We start from the raw sequence: 18,578 nt of genomic DNA, 5'->3' as shown, positions 1-18,578 counted from the left end.
TTGAGCTACATAAGTGGGGAAAAAAGCTTTTGTGCCTACACAAAATCCAACTGAAAACATTTTGAAGCACAAATTACAACATTTAATATAAGCGTTTGGAGTAGCCCAATATTTACGCTTACTGCCGTTCGAGCAGAAAGCGCATGTCAAAACTCACTTTAACGTATATGATGTAGGACAGAATCTGACTTTAGCGTGCCTATATCAATGTTCACAAGGTTATTTCAATTAATGAAACAAAACCCCATTGACTGGTAGGCTACTGAACATTTTGTTTTAAACTGAAAGCAAACCAAACATTTCCTTTTATTTTTTACATCTTTAATGACAGCTAGTGAGAAATCTACTTCCAAAATTAAGTTCGGCACAAAAACGGGGCTGGGGAAGAAATGATAATCATTTTTATGAAAATTATTTTGTTTGCTGGGACTGTAGGGGCAAGTCACAGCTGATGGAAATCAGCATAGCACCAGTGATGTCATGTTGATGGAAGTATGCTGAATTACATCACCTGAGGATACTACATAGTGCATTAAATAATGGATGAAAATCAGTATAAGATCTTTAAGATCACTGCAGGTTTTAGGCTGTTGATTTATGAAATACCAAGCAGCTGAATAGCTGACACACTAAACTGCATGTCTTGGGCTCCTCTTCAATAATCTCCCCCTATTCAGCAATCACCAGGAGCCAGATTTCCAAAGGTACCTCAATTCTTATTGATTTTAAGCAGAGGTGAAAGTAAGGCGGTGTGCCCCGGTGCACTGCTTGGGCAAAAAGGAGCTGGCCTGGGAGTGGACACTTGGCTGCAGAAGGAGACAGAGCTGCTCCCAGTCCAGTTCACTGGGTTCTCCTGCAGGCTACAGCACTAAGCTGCAGGCAGCGAGGCAGGTGAAGGGGCTGGCTGGGTGCAAGGTGCCCCTACCCATCAGGCATTCCTCTCTCTCCTGGCGCAGGAGGGGTAATGCATACAAGATGTACAGTTTCACCTCTTTCCCCAGTGATTGGGGGAGGGGAAGAAGAGGAGCAGCCTCCCAATAAGTGTGACTGCAGCGCCCCCACTGACCTCGTGAAATGGTCCTCTTGCCCCCGCTCCACACTTACCCCTATGCACACCCCAGCCCCCCAGTCTGAGCCCCCCCACACCTTGAACCTCCTACCCTGATTCTTGCACTCCCTCACTCTCCAACCCTTGGCTCTGAGCCCCCCATACTCCAACCCACACTTATGTTTCTTATGGGTACTATCATATCACTCAGACCCCATCCCACAGGAGGTGCAATACAGCAGCACCCGTAAGAATCTTACTTTCAACCCTGAGTTTAAGGATGTGTTTAAGTGTTTTGCTGAATAGGACTGGACTTAAGCAATTGCTTAAATGCTTTGCTGAACTGGGGCCTTAGAGACAACTAATAAAATAACGGACCAGAAATTATGTTTCTTCAGCTTGGGAGGTTTTCCTATGCTTAGACCTCAGGGATGTGGAGCCATATAAAAAGCCCTCAGACCACTGGAGAATATTAGCCTGAATGCTCATTTGCAAAGTTATAATGTACACAAAATAGGACTCTTGTCACGTAGCTACATCTTGTTTGTTTGTGAAATTTCCATTACTCCTTTCCCATTTACTGAATGTAGTTTAAGGAGCGGTAAAGTTCACCTTTCACACCAGCCTCTCCTATCAGCAATTTGGGACAAACAGTTAAAGGCAAAAGCTTAGTTTGACAGAGCTGGGTAATTTTACCTCAGAGACACTGCAGTTCAGATTCTACATTTTCCAGCAGTGTTTGCCCTTATGGAAATCAAAATCATGCCATCCAAACATTGTCCTTCCTCAGAGAGTTTTTATTTGAATCTGACGTTTTCTATATTTCAGGCCATTCCCCATTCCAAAAGCATATTCAAAACACTAGGTCTAGTCTGTAAAGCTTACACATATTTTAGCCCCGGCTTCATTATAATATTCTTCAGGGTCCCTTTTATTATAGCAATCCTAATTACTGTCTGTTTGAGGCATAGGAGGTTGATTAAAGAAGCAGCACCTTTTGGCAAGACTGCTGTGTGTTCTCAAGACAGAGATATGCCTACATTTATTTTGTTGCTTTCTTCAGTTAACAACACCTGAGGAGGACTGGAAATGTTTCATTTTCCAGAAAAATTATACCTTCCTTTCCCCCAGCCATATTTAACAAGCTTTTATTTTGTTTCCGAAATAAATACTAGATTTTTGTAAAGCAATATAAAAGAGAGCCTTATGTTGAAACGTGCTCTTGGATCTACTATAGCACAAGGGCAAACTACAGACCAGGGTTCAGCTTTAGGCTGTGTTGACTAATGGGCAGGGCACAGGACTGGGAGTCAGGAGACCTGAAAGCTATGCCACACACTGGGCTCTCAAAAGTTAATGGAGCCCTAGGGAGGCTACTCTGGGAGGCAGCCCATCACAGAAAAAGCTAGTTAGGGCTAGGCTGGCCCATATAAAAAAAAGGTAAAGTACAGAGCAGCTGCAGTCAGTCCCTGGATCTTGAGGCAGGAGGAGGACTGGCTGCCCTGCAGGTGGAGGGCAGCAAGGGCCCAGGAAAGAGGAGTGCTTCAGACAGAAACCCAGGGAGCAAGAGGTAGCTCTCAGTGGGTTACAGGGATCTGTAGGCTGAGTCCCTGAGGCAAGGTGCTGGGGCTGTGGTGAAGTGGCCCAGGGAGATCTGCAAAGGAGTCAGAGTGCTGGCCTTCTGTAAGTTCCTGGGACAGGACCTAGCATAGTGGGTGGGCCCAGGTCTCCCCTGCCCCCACTCACCACTGTGGAAGTGGCTAGACTGAGGGACTGTGATCCTATCCCCTGGAATGGGAAAACACAGAGTGTGATACAGCTAAAGGACTGTCACAAAGAAAATATAGCGATCCTGGGAATGACATATGTCCCTGGAGCAGAAATTATAGTGGCAAGACATCACCAGAAGAGGGTGCAGAGGTATACAGAGCTAACCCCCAGGCCAGCCAGCAAGAGGTGCCTCAGAGGTGAGCTTCACCCCTCCCACCTAGTCTTCCATTAACTGTGAGCAAGAGGCTTTGTTCTGAGGTCTCCCTTTCCATGCTAGCTGATACCCTCACAATCCTTTTAATGCGTTCATTCTCACAGTACCCTGCTAAGCCGGGCAGAACCATTGTCTCCTTTTCATAGGTAGGAAACAAAAACACAAATAGACTAAGGCCTGAGGTCACACCGAAAGGATGCGCCGAAGTAGGGAACTGCACTTAACTCTCACAAGTACCAGACAAGCAACCCAACTGTAGAATCATTCATTCTTCTCTGGGCCTTTGCTTCATCAGTGTTTCCTGTAAGCAGAGCGCTTAGGCAGCCACCAAGGATTGATTTACATGTTACCCAGTTAATTAGCAGACCACCTACAGCCAGCATCATGTGTTTCTACTGATGGTGCACAACCACGCATGCCTGGGTGAAATTAACAAAATTTATTCTGCCCCTGGATGAGACAAAGTAGAGGGACTATTGATCATCATCATATACGAGAATGGACCAGGACTCCATTGTGTTAGATACAAAGGACCAGGACCCCATTGTGTTAGGAACTCTACTGTACCGATTAGCCTCAATCCAATATGATGATGAAGAGACCTATGTGGTCTGAGCACTGATGGGACCAAAGTTTCACCCTGTCTCTGGCACCAATGGTGCAGACACTAGTCTGCATACTTAACTTCACACATGCATCATGCCACTAGTTCTGTCGCTAACTGTCCCCTTGCAGAGTGCATGTGTTTACAGGATGAGGGTCCATAACCATTGACAATGGCTCCCTCTGCAGTTTTGGACAAGTCATTGCTACTCAAAAATGGCCATATTTTCACACAGAAAACTGAAGATTTCGTGCAAAATGAGCTCATTTGACAAAGATGGAGGGTTTTGCATTTCCTACGCTGTCATTAGTAATGCTACTAATTGGTTCTTACTTTACCAGTTGCTTTGAGAGGATTAAGTAGTTAAGAGATTTGTAAAGGTCTTTGGAGATGAAAGTTAGTGTGGGCCAGAGTTCAGCTGCAGCTGCCACAGTGAGAAATTCCCAAGCAAAAGGGAACTCTCCTGCCATAAAGCTGGTAGCTTTGGCTCCTATATCAACCAGCACCCTCGTCTGGGATAGGAGTTATGGGAAAATGGGTACTATTTGGATAGGCAGAACATGAGCGGGGCTCTGTTCCACTATACCACTTGGCACCTGGCACCGAGTCATGCAGGAATTGCTGCCAGCTGTTTTAAATTAGAGTTGTCCCTAGGCTGGTCTAACTTATATTGGGACCAGTGTTCCATGATGCTCTTTGCAGGTGCACTGAGCAAATTTGGATCTCTAAATATTTATACTATTACTGTTGCCATAGTTTTCTACTTTATTATCATTTTTGTGAGCAGTATAAATCACCGCAGATTTGTACATCATTTGAATGGGAAAGACTTTTGGATGCACTCCGAAGCTGATGGCTGCCCTTCCATCTTCATGTGAGTTTTACAGGCATGTGAAACCAGTTATGTGAATAGAAATGGGAAAGGGGCCAAACTTGTTTACAATTTACCACAATGTTGTGCTCTATCAAATTCAGATGGTAGCAATACATTGTGAGTCTGATTTCCCCAGAGCCATGGCCAGGCTCATGGCTGTGAAGCACAGCAGAGAACATGTTTCCAGAAACATGCACCAGGCTTAAGCCTTTCAACATCCTGCAGAAAAGTTGGAATGACAGAGTTTGAACGTATGCAGCCTAGATCTGTATGGTTAAGCCTATATGTCCACAGAACTCACAACAAAGGATTTGGTGCATAAGTTGCACTAAGGTGGGGTGGGCAGGATATGGTCCATGGGCCTTATCTGGCCCACCATGTCACTGGATCCAGCCCATGCACTGCCCCACTGGGACCCTCAGGCACACTGTAGAAAACTTCTTACACCAGTGTGTGGCCTGCTGAAGCTCTACCACTATTTACACTGGCACTAGCTCTCCTCAAGCTAATGAAAGTATACAAGCTGGGATTCACATCTCCAGCCTATAGGATAAACATTACATGACAGTAAGGTTGCCAACTCAGTCTGACCAGACAAACCAGTCTCCTTTTGCAGCAATGGTGTGCAGTCCATCCAGTCCGATTGAGCTGGCAAAAGCTTTAACAGACTTAGAAGGCTCTTTGTTGCATCTACTATATAATTCAGGAGACGTGGAGAAATTGGAAAAGCTCCAGAGAAGAGCAATAAAAATAATGAAAGATCTTGAAAACATGGCCTATGAGGGAAAGATTGAAAGAACTGGGTTTGTTTTGTTTTGAAAAGAGAAGACAAAAGGGGCATAACAACAGTTTTCAGGTACCTAAAAGGTTGTTACAAGGAAGAGGAGGGAGAAAAATTATTCTCCTTAACTTCTGATGATAGGACAAGAACAAATGGACTAAAGTGAAGCATGGGAGGCTTATGATGGACATTAGGGAAAACTTCCTTACTATCAGGGTGATTAAGTACCAGAATAATTTGCCTAGGAATGTTGTTGAATGTCCATCCATCATTGGAGATATTTAAGAGCAATTTAGACAAACATCCATCACAAATGATCTAGATGGTGGTTGGTTCTGCCATGAGTGCAGGGGACTGGACTTGACGACCTTTCAAAGTCCCTTCCAGTTCTAGTATTCTATGATTTTAGAGAGTTTGCCTGTCTGTTTAATCAAGAACTCCTCCTAAATGGTAAGAGCTAGGATCACCAAATTTGGTACATAGCTTTCTCTTACCATAATGACAATGTTATATAAAAGAGCTGGAGACATTCCACCAAAGGTACATGAGGAGAATATTGGGCTCCATGTGGCAGGACAGACGGACCAATGTTAGCATCCTCACAGAGGCTAATTCTTGCAACATCCAAGCAACAATCACCCACATGCAGCTATGATGGTCTGGACACATGCTCAGAGTGTCTGACACATGCCTGCCTAAACAGATTCTCTACATTCAGCTAAGGACCAGGGTCAGGTCTCATGGTTGGCACAGGAAGCTCTACAGAGACATCCAGAAGAGCACCGTGGTAGAGTGCAACATTGACACCGACACCTGGGGAAGGCAGGTGGCAGATTGGGAAATCCGAAGGACCACCAGCAAGAATGGTGCCTAACACTTGGAGACCAAGTGTCATCTCTATGAAGATGATGAGAGAGCACAATGTAAGGAGCATTTCTGGGCTCATGTTGGAGCCAATGGAGACAGAGTCCTCACATGAAGCCACTGCCAGAGAGTGTTCCTGGCCAGAACTGGCCTAATTTCTCACCTTCACACACCTCAGTTTGTAGGTGTTCAAGGGAAAATTTTATGACACAAGTGATACCAGAGAGAGAGAGCTCACTTAAAGCAATGTCAGGGTTTGGTTGTCCCAGGACAATGGGATGTGCCTGGAATGGGATTGCTTCTCATAAAACCATACAGAAAAGAGAAAGGGTCATCAAATCAAGTACAGTCCTCAAAGCAAACATAGCTGAACAAATGCTGAAAGAGAGTGAACCAAGATGAGCCAGAAAAGTATGATGAACCCAAAATAGGATTGCTTCTCAGTAAGGCTTACAGAAAAGAAAGAAAACAGATATTCGGAGTAGGACTCTGCTGAGGCACGGCTGCCTCAATGCTTGAAGCTTGAAAAGTAGAAGAAAATGTTACTGAAAGAAATGTTATGAAACTGACTACAGCTGTTTTTTGTTAAAACATTGTAAATGAGAAGAGTTTATAGGGATGAAGAAAAATACACTTAATGGAATTCACATTTTAAAAATTTACTAAAAAATTTAAATGGAAAAATATGAATCCCTTCCTTAAGAAATCTGAACAAAAATTACCTTTGTAACAATAACACTATTTCTGAAAAATGCAATCATTTAAATAAAACATATACATTTTCCCTTAATTAAAAAAAAAAAACCTTAATTGAGTTAAGGACCCAAAAGCAGTGTTGGGTAAATCTGCTAGTAGATACATAAAGAGATGAGGTTTTACCCTTTTCCCTGAAGAGAACTGATACCATTGTCCCCAGCCCTCTGGTTCATAGCAGAGTAAGCCCATGTATTTCTCTGGGTATTAGGAAGGGATTACACATGTAGATGGATTTACAAAATGACAAACCTGTCAGGCTTCTGAAATTAAAATAGCCTAATGCATGGGGAGTGATGTACTCTAGAATGTGTGAAGTGTCAAGCTGTGGAAAAAACTATTCCGAAAAGTAGCTGTAAGTTAACCACAGGGTTCACTTCCCTTGTCACTTGATCCTCTTCTTAGAATTAAGAACTGAACTTGCCATTTTGAAACATGTAGAGTGGCAGTTAAAAAACTAGAAGAAGAAGAAGAAGAAGCCACCACCAGAATGTTCATATTAGGGGATTTTCTGCCTTTACAAGAGTTTAAGAGATTGTCAGAGGTCAAATGGAATTGAACAGCCCTGCTGAGCCACTTCTGTGAAGACACTCTGTGGAATGGTGTAGGTGTGATTGCTCTCTGTGACTATTGAGAGAGAACCAAAAAAATGGGAAAAAGGAAAAAAGACAAACTTGTTCAATATTGATGCTCCTTAAATCTCATTTGCAAAGGGATAAGAGGATTTTCGTTTTTCTGAGTAAGTGCATTATTGTATTCCAGCATCTTTCCAGCAGTCTCCATGTAATTAATTATTGCACTTAGGACAATCTAGGAATGCTAATTTGCTCTGGATGAAATTAAGCTTGCTTTACACAGAAGCACATGGGCTTTTTTTTTTCTTTTTATGAAATAGAAATGGATGTGATTTGGAAAGCCGGTAGTTCCAAAGGTTCTGTTAAATTAAAAGCTTTGTGGAAACATAAACACGCACACACACACACACAATATACATCCTTCAGAATCGGTGGTCAGAATACCTGTTACACATCCACCTCCATTTGGTGTAAATCAAGAGTTAGCAGCCCCGGCAGGGGTGCCAGGAGTGGCCTGCGAGCTGATTTTCTTTGGCACACAAGGCAGCAGCTCAGCCCCGCCCCTCCTTTCCCCTGCAGCCGGGAGCTTGCTGAAAGCTATGCTGTTTGTGGATTAACAAAAGACCAACTAATGCTACCAACCACCATCTAAATTAAGATGCAGAGCTTCACTGTTTATTTATTAATGAAGCTGTTGTAAATAGGACTATTAGTGACTTTAAAAAGTATCACCAGCACTCGGACTGTATATGCAGGTCAAAAGATCAAATTTCCACACTCCTCCTCAGAAAGGTTGCTGACCCCTCATGTAAATGGTCTCTCTTTGGCAGAGGCCATCTTTCTGCTGATACCACTTGGCAGGAAGCCCAGTCTGAGGATGCAAAGTAGGAATGGGACTCCTTCTGGTACACAAGAAAGAGACAAAAGACTTTGCAAGGTGTTGGAAGGCCAGTGTGCAACTGTGCCTAAACTAGCAAGTTCTTTTGGAAAATCCAGCCCTTTTTCGAAAGCACATGCAGCGCATCTCCACACAAAATGTGCTCTTTCAATCTGAAATTGACAGAATACGGCTCTTCTGGAAGCCCTCTTCCACTCTCAAATCAGGAACAGCGCCTCCTTTCGAAAGAGTCCTTCAAAAAAGGCAGTGTAGATGCTCTGTGGGCCCTTCTTTCAAAAGGATAGTCTTCATGGTGCCAGATTTTTTGATCCCTGGCCTGTTCTTTCAAAAGAGTGGGGGGCTGTGTGGAAGCTCTCTATTGAAAGAGTGGATCAATTTTTTTTTATCTGCTTTTTTGTGTGTGGATGCGCTCTTTCGAAAGAAGTTTTTTTGGAACAGATCTTCCGGAAGGGCTTCTTTTGAAGGATTGCTGTAGTGTAGACACAGCCTTCTTGTTTTATAAAACCCACAAAACCTATTCTGCACCAGCTTTCAAAGGTAAGCTGAATTATTCAAGTCTGAGACCCTGCATCTTAAAGAAATTCATACATAATGACATGAATGCCGTGGTGCAGAGCAGTACACCTTACTTTCCAGTTAGATTTAGCTGCCTCACTGTCCACCCCACATGTACCTATGCAGTGCATTCACATCAGGGGTTTTCATGGGAGTAACTACATTAATTACATGCCTGTGACATCCTGCAAGAAACCGACTATAGGACTTCCCTGAATTGAACTACACCACGTTTTTCAAAATTTAAATCTTGATGTAAAAATGTCCATTGTAGGAGAATCCACCACCGATTGCATTAACTTGATCCAAGTTAATTATTCTCCCTGTTAAAAATTTGCACCCCATTTCTAACCTGAATTTGTCTTGTTTCAGCTTCCAGGCACTGGAGTTAATTATAGCTTTGGACTGCGAGGCTGAATAGGCTGTTATTCTCAAATTTCTGTTCCCAGATAGGTATGGGCTGGACAGCTATAGGCTGAACTTCTGTAGTCAGGCAACATCTGCGACCCGGCATGCCCAGGGGTGCTCCAGGATTGGAGCACTCACAGAAGTCTGGGCTTTCTGCTCAGCCGCTCCTTTCCTGCTCTCTCACCACTTGCAGAGTGCTGCAGTGTTCAAGCTCAGGGTGGGAGGAGGAGGAGGGGACAGAGAGGGATGCTCGGGAGAGGAGGTAGGGTGACTGCGGTGCCCCAGGGGCCAGGCACACAGCCCAGCAGTCGCGGGGCTTGCTACGCTTCTGGGTCTGTGCTCCTGGCTCCCAGCTGCAGTGCTCTGCAGCCTCTCCCAGTGCCTGCTCAGCCAGCGCTGGCCCCTCTGACAGCAGCAGCAGAGTTGCTGGTATTCAACCTGCCATGGCTCAGGACCACTCTGGTCTCAAGGGCACTGGACTAGGGAAGTACAACCTGTACTTTGTGGAGTGTTATCAGATCACTCCAGGGGTGATAAGTGTGGGGGGCGAGGGGTCACATGAGCCCTCTGAACTCCCCCACACTCACCATCACAGCCACACCACTTCCAGCGAGAGCAGGGGTGGATCTGTCGCTCCCCTGGAGCAGAGGGGGTGGGGCACGGATGGAGCAAGCATGGGAAGGGGTGGGGTTTGGGTGGAGTGGTACTGAGGGGGGCTCATGGCCAGAGCTCCTCACCCCAGAGCTCCCTCTCACCAATTGCCACTGGGTCACTCCCTAACCTTCTTTTTCATAAACTAAATAGATCGAGCTCCTTCCGTCTCTCACTATATGGCATGTTTCCCAGTTCTTTAATTATTCTGGTGGCTCTCCTCCAAACCCTCTCTAATTCATCAATATCCTTCTTGAACTGTGAGCACCAGAAGAGGACAGAGTATCATGGTAGTGGTCACAGCGGTGCCAAACACAGAGATAACATAGACAGGCACCTAGTCTCACATCAAGACAACAGCTTCCTAGCCAATTGTTCACCAGTCTTCTCTTTTAATGGCTTGATGCCACCTTTCACGATGTACTCCACTCCTGGGATTGCAATTAGGTTTAGCACATGTCTTTAACTGCTTTCCTGAATAGACATGTAGTTAAGCTTTCCTGAATTGGGGTCCTTCTTAATTAATTATCATACGCAGCACTCCGGTGTGACAGGCAGATAGGGACATATATATTATCTCCATATTGTAGACAGAGAGACTGAGGAAGCCAGGTTTATTGCCTAGCCTGACAGTCACTGAACATGCTGAAATCAATGAGATGTAAGGGCACTCTGTCTCCCACCACTAAACATGATTTTAGACCCATCTGATACATCCAAGACTACAGGGGCACTCCCTGTAGGAGCAGGACTTCACATTCTGTAATTTCCGTGCAATTTCCCATGTGTACATTCTTACATGATGCCCATCCCTGCAGACAGAGGTCTGAGCTGACAGTTGGATGTCCCAAATAATCAGAGGTTCCTGTCAGTCCAGAGACATTCTGGAGTTTGGATGCATAGCTGAACCTTCCTTGAACTATGTGCAACACATGATGCTGCTAAGCCGGGCTGGAAACCTTGGTAGGACAAACCCTCTGACAAGATTTGCAGCATCCTACCAGAAATACTGTAGAAAGATTGGTGTCATTGCACAGTTCAGCTGCAGCCCTGACCCATCCCCACAAGGGCAAACACTAATGAAAACACCACCCTAAAAGGGCAGGCTAAATAAATATGTTTGAAGCCCCTTAAAGCTCTGGTTCAAGATCAGACAGAAAGTTCACTCTGTGCCTGAATCACTCTGACCTCCCCTACTTTCAACAATCATTTAAACTCTCATTTCCTAATCCTGCTACAGTGGTGGCTCTCCCACTGTTTGGCTTTTCTAGTTTCTGGTAGAGGGTTTGAAAACTGTCTGTGTCTTCATGAGATGGATGCGGTTTAAAAGTGATTTCAGTGCTATTTGTCCACTAAGAACAGAGCCCGCTCTGCTGCTGCGAGCTGAGGTTGCTGGTAAAGTTTGAATTTTCAGATAAGTGAATCTTATCTAGATCAGGCAGCTTTGCTGAGTAAACAGCTGGGTAAGCTTGAGACCAAATCGAAGAACAGTGAAGGTTATTAACACAGCTACTGCATTAGGCAGATTTATGACCTTGTGTACCAGGAACATAAAGCATCACCTCCAGACTAAATAGAGCTGGACAGACTAGGCACAGCAAATAATTTTTCTGATGAGCTTAGCTTCCCCAGTTCCCACTCACACGCTTTGGTAGGTGTGAGTTTGTGAATTCTCTTTATTTGGTAAGAGTTCCCTGTTTGATGTAAACATAGGTAAGCCTAAGGACTGCTCATGCATTTTTTTGCCATGACCAACACTTTGAGTATTTGCTAGCAATCCTGTGGCATCAGTTTTCTGAAGTATGTAACATTGTAAAAGCATATGACATTATTTCTCTTCTCTTCTTAGAGGACTTCCAAATTCACAATGAACTTACAAATGGCTACATACATACTTCAAGGACAATACAAATGCAAATTGACAAAAGCATTCAGGAAACTTTCCCTCTCTGCTTATACATTTGGAAAGAAAAATTGGTCCTTAACCATATTTGTGGGGAAACAAAATAAAAAGCTCATTAAAAACCACTGAATCAAATTGTGTGTGAATCAACCAGTAATATTGTAGTATTTGCCTAGCAGTAACATCAAATGTAAAAAACAAAAAACAAAAAAAAAAACCAAGAAACATCACAATGGAAAAATTCCAACCTACAGGGCCATGTCTGGATCAGGTATTAACCCATTTATTGCTGCAGTACTATTATGTGTCAGTAATTATAAAACTTGGTGAGTAACTCATTATTAATCACTTAATTTAGGACAAATTTCACTCATTTCCTGCTCCCATACTGTCTGCAAAGGTACTGCTATTTTCTCAAATGTATTTAATTAGTAGTAGAAGAGGTGTTGCAGTAAAACCTAATGACCCACTCGTGGTAAAGGACTCCATTATGGTGGTCACTGCACAAACACAGAAGGACTGTTACAATTATCGGTTGAACAATTTCTGCAAAATAGCCTGCAGCTTTGTTGCAAATATTTAAAATCTGAGGTGCTATGATTGGCCATAGAGGTCACATGGCTTTGCTTATGTTCTCAGATGATGAACATTTAAGAATTGGGTTTCTGTTTGAATACTGACAATCAAATATAAAATTTGTATTCTCACATTTAATTCAAATTCACCTTGTTGACAAACACTCCAGCTGGCAAGCTCATTCAGTAAAGGAAATTCCCACAAAATGACCCCTTTGGTAATGAAGATCACTCTGGCAACGCATCACACACAATGCACTCACAGATAAAGGATTTTGCTGGAGAACAAAATTTTCTTAGCCATAATTTCTCCAGTTCTAGGTAGAAAACACCGTGGAAAGGGGTTTTAAAAACACCCAAAATAGGCACACTATAACATGATGCCAGACTTAATTGCATTAAGAAATGCAGTTTTCCAAAATACCATCTGGCCAGCTTACAAATATTCTGCAGCAGTATTCCATCAAAGCCCTTCATTCCTGCATTGGCAGGACCTGGAGCATTGCAAAGCAGAATGTCTCAGCCCCCAGCAGGGTGGAAATGAATTGCTTCATGTCACCAGTGAAGGCTAGTGACCACTGGAAGTTGGTAGGCAAATCTAACACACAAGGACCTTGCCCGAGGGCAGTGTAAAATACCGAGTACTGGTCATAACGGATCTGAATCAAAACAGTGTAGAAGAAGCCTGCCTTATGTGACTGCCACTCCATGGCTCTCTTTGGCAACCCCTCCAGTGAGTACATGAGCGGTGCCCATGGGCTTCCTTCTTGACCAGCAGGAGAGCTGTCATGATGCAGTGCTTAGCAGACAGTGGGAATGTAGCAGAAAAATGGATAGAAAGGCTTGGGGGATTCTCTAGGGAGCAAATAATGCAAATTTAATATGGATGGTTCTAGTCTGATCTGATGCACTACAGAGATGGCAGTTTAAAAGAGCAGATCATACTCTTTCTAGCCATGCACTGCTGATCTGACCTGAGGCTCATTAGGAGAAAAGATAGTATAGTGGTGAACTGGCTAGAACACCTACCTACCAAAAGGGTTAATTTATGGAAGTCTGCTATTTCACAAAAAGCTACATACAATGCCTTGCCCAAAGGGTAGTATCAGCCCCTGAGAGTATGTTCTGATGTTTTGGTGCTCCTAAGTAGTGAGCGAATTTTGGAACAAGCTGTCACTCTGAATCCTGCAAGAGAGCAGCAGGGCTGGAGTTCATGCTGTTATTTTTCTCACTTGCCCCCACAAAGTAAATTATTTGGGCTGCAAACACAAATCTACTATGATTTAATGGCCCTTATTTTGTTCTCCGTTAACCCCGTGGGCAGGTGGCTTTGTGATGGTGGCAGAATTCAGCCCACAGAACATACAAATGCAGACATGCAGCACATCCTTTGTAAGATCTGGCATGTCTTGTCTCCTAGCACTGTATGCGAGATTTGTCATGATGGGTGGCGGGGGCATAGGAGCAGGGGGGAAACAAACTACAAGCTGCTAGAACAATTCAGTTGACTCTTAATGTGAATGGTCCTGTAATAGTAATGCAATCTGCACCCAGACTATTGGCTGGATAGAGGCAGAGCTCTAGCTGTAATTGAATAAAGGCAGTCTAGAAAAGCCAGAGATTTAAAAAACAAAAAACCACAGCTCCCCACTCAATCTAAAGCTCTTCCAGTAATTCTACCTTTGCGCAAGCTCTTAAAATTAAAATGAAATGAATTTACAGCATGTCGTTATTCCTAGACCTTATGGAGTGTGTACTTTACTGCCCACAGAGACAGTTTCAATCAGATTCCACATTAAGTTGAATTAGTGTCCCAGAGTGCCTGCTCCCTTTCTCCTTTCAGACAGGTTTCTGTTTGGGCACAAGGTCAAAAATGGAGATGAGCAACATGCTGCTTTTGACTCCCTCATCTGCCCATTAAGGGGGAGATCTTGAGTTTTATGACTGCGAGGCTTTTGTCAGCCACACATCATTAATTTAATTTATTAGGGGAAACAGTGAATGATAGGATGGAAATAATGTATAGCCAAGCTTCTCTCACAATGTCCTCTCTTGTTATTATAGGCAAACCTGTTATTATAGGCAAACCTGCACTGGAAGCCAGTCTTCCCCTCTGGGACCATTTAGCATGCCATTGTTTTTGGTTATTCTTATCTTTCTTGTGACCAAAACTTTCCACTCCCATTTTCTTAGGAAATCTCTCTCCTCAATTTGTTCCACTATGTCCCCACCAACCTCTCTTTTTTTCCTAGCTCCATCCTTGGACATGTTTTTTTGCTTTTATAGCCATTAGGACTTTGTTTTATTTGCTAACGTGTGATTTGGGCTAAAGTTATGAACTTTAGTTTTTACCTATTATGTGAACCTAAATGCAAGGCTTTGAATTAGTGTTTATGTGTTGGCAACATAATATTAGCCAGCCCTTTCCCTACTTATATCAGGCAGCCAGAATTATTATTTGCTTCCTGTACAATCTTGTTTCACAAAAGTGATCTTTCTGGAGTCAGTGATTTGTTGACCAAACTGAACAACTGGAATGTTTGAGATACACTTAAGCTCTACTCTTCAGCTGTAGATATTAAGTTAACAAGAATTACTAGAGAATCAACAATTCAGCCACGTTATTTTTTTAAATGATGGATCCAATGAAAGAATCACTCATGTGAAAGCTTCTGATTATACCTTTCTGCGTGCTGTATGAAAGGAGAGAAGGTTAGCACTCCCCTTCATAAGCATGGAAAAGATCCTCATGGCCTTTTCAATACGCATAATGATTAAATTTGAACAGGATCTGTACAAGTGGATTATTAGTTAATATAAAAGTGTAATATATAACTTTAAATTGCACAATCCTTCCAGGCATCTTAAGCCAGCATTCTTTGGCCTTTTGTTATGATGTAAAAAATCAATTATTTCAATAGAGACTTTTATTCATCACTTTAAGGGCTCGTCTACACAAGGCCATCCAGGAAAAATTAAACCAAATAAACCGAAGGTGAGAATTTGAAGAGAATTAGTTAAACTACATGAAATCCCTATCATTCCACTGATTTCTATTATTTACTGTCAGAGTGAACAAAAACAGGTTTGAATTTGTCATGATCATATTCTTTATGCCATAATACACTGAAGGGTGGGATATTCCAATGCATTCAGCTAACTCTGATGATGTTAATGGCGAAACTCTCCTTTACAACATACAAGAGAGGAGTTAGGCCAACACTGAATGCTTTGGAAAAATCCAATCCAAAAACATATAAAAGAATCAAATGAACAAAATATGTAACTTAAACAACTGGCCAGTACGGACCCTCTACCAATCTGCTCACATGTAGCTGGTTAGGCTCCATTCATACTCACACTTTGCATAGCTGAATATAGGTGGAATAGTGTGTGCCAAGCTGGTTGCCCCATCTCAAAAAAGATATATTGGAATTGGAAAAGATACAGAAAAAAGCCAATAAAAATATTCTTCTGTTTGAGGAGAGATTAATCAGACTGGGATTTCAGCTTGGAAAAGAGACAAAGTAGAGAGGTGACGCAGGTCTATAAAATAAAGACTGGTGTGGAGAAAGTGAATAAGAAAGTGTTACTCCTTCTCAGAACAAAAGAACTAGAGGTCACTAAGTGAAATTAATAGACAGTGGGTTTAAAACAAACCAAAGCAATTATTTCTTCACATCTTTCATAATCAACCTGTGGAACTCTTTAGCAGGAGATGTTGTAAAGACCAAGACTATAATAAGAGTTTAAAAAGAAAACATAGAGGCTACATCTACATGAGATGGTTTGTCTGACAAAACCATGGTTTTTTCAGAAAAACCTGTGGATTGTCTTCACACAAAATGTGCTTTGTCAACAGATGACAACAAAACCCGGCACATCTGCCAGCAGTGTTTTGCCTCTCCACATTCAGGTATGACACCTTTTGTTGAGAGAAAAGAGACAGTCCAGGGGAAGAGAGGCCCTCTTTCAAAAGACAGGGCTTCTGGTTCACCAGGCATCCCTGTTTACCGAGCTTCTAGCTGGCCCTTCTGTTGAGAGAGCAGCCAGGCAGTCTGGCTGCTCTCTGTCAGTGGAGTGGATTGCTCTTCCAATCCACTTTTGTGTGTGGATGTGATCTGTTGACAGAGTTTTTGCCAGAAGAGCGCTTCCAACAGTAATTTCTGTTGAAAGATCTCTGTAGTGTAGATGTAGCTGGTAAGTGCATGGAGGATAGGTCCACTAGTGGCTATTAGCCGTGATGGGCAGGGATGCAAAATTATACACTGGAGTGTTTCCTAGAAGTGGGGAATGGGTGAGAGGGATGGATCGCTTAAGGAGTCCCTTTTCTGTTCATTCCCTCTGAAGTAGCTGGCACTGACCACTTTTGAGAGACTGGATGCTGAGGAAGATGTTCCATTGCTTTGACCCAGTATGGCCGTTCTTAGTGTTTCACTGGCCCCAATGCCGGTTCAAGTGGGCCGGCAAGCTGAGAGCACATTTCTAGTAGACCGGGCACAGCTATTACGCTACCACACTGCACAACCATCTTCAAAGAAGTGTCTTTGCTAAAACGGTCAAAAGTTGCTCTGCCACTGTGCTTGTATCAGTCCGAGCACCGATGCTGCTGTGTGAATGTTAGTACAACAGAGAAGGGTTTTCTCAAACTTCTCCATACAGGCATGGTCACACTGGTAGGAGGGTCATTAAGACAAACAAACATGCCATTTTAAGGGTATCTTCAGGGCTCTCCAAGGTCTTACAAACCCAAAACATTCTCTTCCAGGGTCAACAAGCACATCACTTTCCCCATTTGCCCACTGATATTTTGTTAACACATCCATGACCTCACCCCTTGTTTTTAAAATGTAAAACATTTCACAGTAGTAACCTGTCCCAGGTGACTCGTGTCCTAATACTTCATTAATGGTTTCTCAGTGACCACCTTCATTTTTTCTTGTCAAGAATCATCTTTCACCTTCCTCTCCAAAACCTGATCCTGCATTTCAGAACTGCAAAAATGTTAATGCTTGGACAGCACTAATGGCTGAATTCCTGAAAAGAGTCCATGAGCATTAAAGATTTATAGTTAGACTGTGAATGGGTATCTTTTAGTGATGAGAATTTCTAGCCAGCTTTTATTCTCACAAGAAACGTGCAGAAGCAAAAAAACATTTTAATAATAATTAAATGTTTGCAGTACATTTCAAATCAAAAACATTTTATTGTAGAGTTACACGTGGTCACAAAAAATTGGAAGGTTTTTTTTTAAATCCAAGTATACTTTTACTATAACACAGGGGATGGTGTGAGGGGGAATGGTACCCCTTTACTATCCAAAAGACACCATCCTAGTGCTTATTTAGTAAGTCTCTTAAAATATTTTTGAGACAATACATGGAAGAAAACAGCTTTGCTTTACAAGAATGTTATGCTCTGTAATGGTGCCAGACTGATGCCACTGAAAGCTAATGTATTCTAGTCATCTACAAGAGATGGAAAATGGGGAGAGCAGAAGAGAACATTTTTCTTTGGTCTCCTGTACTACCCAGCCTTGGCCCCACTCTGGAGGAACAAACTCTAGAAGTGGGAGAGGAGTACAGTCTCCAAACCGTATTCAATCCACTCCTCCTCTGCTAAGACTGTCTTCAAGGGGCTGGTACATTGGCCAACAGAACTGAAGTTGGATGACTTTCCAGGAAGAGTGTCTCCCAGGAATTAGAGGTGTTATCCAGCTTCAAATGCTGTTTGATGTACAAGTGGTCAGAGTAGCCAGAGATGACCTAATTCAGTACCTCTTCCAGACAGCCCTCACCAGCAGCAGTTTCAGAAAGCCCTGGGCACATTGTGAAGCAGTGGCAAACACCATTTTGTGGCCTCCCCTGGGGTGAATATCCACCTGGAAAACTGTATCTGTAAGCAGGCTGGGAGGGAACTGTGCTCCCCTTCGCCCCTAGCACTGAATCTGGGTGAAAGTGTTCCATGTTAGAGTTAAAATAAAGGTTTTCCAGTGCAAAATATAAGGCAGTACAGGCTCCCTGGCTATTTGGGATATTGAAAATCAGCAGTCTAAGGGTATGCCTTATTTCAAAATAGACTGTTAAAGAATGGCTTATTTCAAAG

General features: G+C 43.0%; 1 pseudogene; it reads left to right on the top strand.

The window, feature by feature from the left end:
* The first annotated feature begins 15,163 nt into the window (after positions 1-15,163).
* On the top strand, positions 15,164-15,281 carry LOC142016217 (U6atac minor spliceosomal RNA; annotated as a pseudogene).
* Positions 15,282-18,578: the final 3,297 nt, after the last annotated feature.

The sequence above is a fragment of the Carettochelys insculpta genome, chromosome 7, assembly GCF_033958435.1.
Source record: "Carettochelys insculpta isolate YL-2023 chromosome 7, ASM3395843v1, whole genome shotgun sequence".
In the NCBI taxonomy this organism is placed as follows: domain Eukaryota; kingdom Metazoa; phylum Chordata; order Testudines; family Carettochelyidae; genus Carettochelys; species Carettochelys insculpta.
This window is presented reverse-complemented; position numbering and strand designations above follow the sequence as displayed.